The sequence below is a fragment of the Chrysemys picta genome, chromosome 7 (assembly GCF_011386835.1).
Source record: "Chrysemys picta bellii isolate R12L10 chromosome 7, ASM1138683v2, whole genome shotgun sequence".
NCBI classification, from domain to species: Eukaryota; Metazoa; Chordata; order Testudines; family Emydidae; genus Chrysemys; species Chrysemys picta.
This window is the reverse complement of record NC_088797.1, coordinates 112,208,028-112,210,066: the sequence shown is the minus strand read 5'-3', so window position 1 is coordinate 112,210,066 and position 2,039 is coordinate 112,208,028.

The following is a 2,039-nucleotide window of genomic DNA, read 5'->3' as shown; positions in this document are numbered from 1 at the left end:
CTTAGTCTTTTGGTTTATAAACTAGAAAGCTGAGTATTTGGAAACAATTACTGCCTTCTAAAAATCGATATCTTTTTTTAATATCCTATTCTGGTTTAGGTAATGTCTGCTTACACCTACTTTCTGATGAGGGCAATGACTTGCCTTCGCCCAACTCCCTCTTTCCGCTGTATTTATCAGCTGTCTGCACTTTTTGTTGTATGGAGACTTCAGATTTGCTGCTTGACCTGCTGGTATTAACAGAGTTAATTTTAGAGTATATTTATATGAAACCTTGCCAAAGCAAATCATGTCACTATACGGTCGTCTCCACTACTGAAGTTCACTATCACTCCACACACTGTATTCACATCCAATTTCTATAACAGCAATCAATGGGATCAACAAAAATCCATCTTCTGTTCGGTGAGTTTATTTCAGGGCCAGCTACACACATTGTATCTGGCAAAACAATACAATGCAAACACTTTTCCAAGCAATCAGCTTTCCTGTATAATTTAACAAGGGGCCTAATTATTCTTTCAGCTACAACCATGTAAATCGGAAGTAAATCCACTAAAGGCAGCAGAGTCCGACCACTGCAAGTGAGAAGAGATTCAGGCCCAATGAGTTTTCAGCTGTCTATTCTCAAACTGTCTATGACTTGTTCTTTCAAATTATAAAATGGACAAGAAAAAATCTTTTTATATACGCTAACATTTTGTATTTCATCTAGTGTAAATGATTAGTGTGAAATCAATTGATCGAAGTTGGAAGGAGATTAGATAGTCAATTAAGATTAAGCAACAGAGGGTCCTGTGGCACCTTTGAGACTAACAGAAGTACTGGGAGCATAAGCTTTCGTGGGTAAGAACCTCACTTCTTCAGATGCACTTGCAGAAGAAGAAGTGAGGTTCTTACCCACGAAAGCTTATGCTCCCAGTACTTCTGTTAGTCTCAAAGGTGCCACAGGACCCTCTGTTGCTTTTTACAGATTCAGACTAACACGGCTACCCCTCTGATCAATTAAGATTGTGGCATAAATTAAATCGATTTCAAATCCTGGTTATGAAAGGCTTGTAGCCATTAAGAATTTGGAGTTGTCATTACATAATTTATTCCAACAGAATTATGTAGCCTGTAAATTGCAATAAACAGGTCTCTTAAAAAAATCAAAGCTAAAGTCTATGATCTGTCTACTGACTTTTTAATCTATAGGCAGATTGTTGATGTTTGCTTTAGTTTCATTTTGATAATCAACCCCACCACATAAATGTGCACAACAATTTGTAACCAGTTGGCTAATCTTAGCTTTATGACCAGCACTGGTAGCCAGCACTGTAGTCATTCCGGTAAAAGAGGTGCAAATTAAATTAATCTGCCTGCATAATTCTGGCAGGAACTCACTTCAATGCCACATCCTCCTGCAGGATTACATCTCTGAGAAGACATACCTCTGACATCATAAAACACAAATATTTAAATCAGGGATGCTTCTAGAAAATCAACTATAAACAAGAGTCCTTGAAGTTAGACTCCCCCTTTTCTTCCCCCCCTCAGTGGGACATTAAAAAGATCTTGATATTAAATGTCATTGATTAGCTAGCTGAGAAGGTAATCTGAGAATTTAGGCTGTTGTCATTACTGAAGGATATTATTTCTTCACTGGAAGTTAGATACATTAAAGTTATAATTACCTTTGAAATAGAGGCATTACGCAGCCTATGAAGCGTGTAATGAGTCATGTAATGCTATTTAAGATTATTCAGAGTATGCAGAGTCAAAACTTCATGACAAATATATTGACAAGTGGAGCAGGAGCCAGACTTTGATTCCCCTATTCATAATGAATAGCATTCTATTCCACACATAATTCCATTAATGTCAATAATACTACTCATGGTATTGATCATCTGGCTGTAGTCAGTGGTTCTCAAACTTTTGTACTGGTGACCCCTTTCACACAGCAAGCCTCTGAGTGTGACCCCCCCTTATAAATTAAAAACAGTTTTTAAATATATTTAACACCATTATAAAGGCTGGAGGCAAAGTGGGGTTTG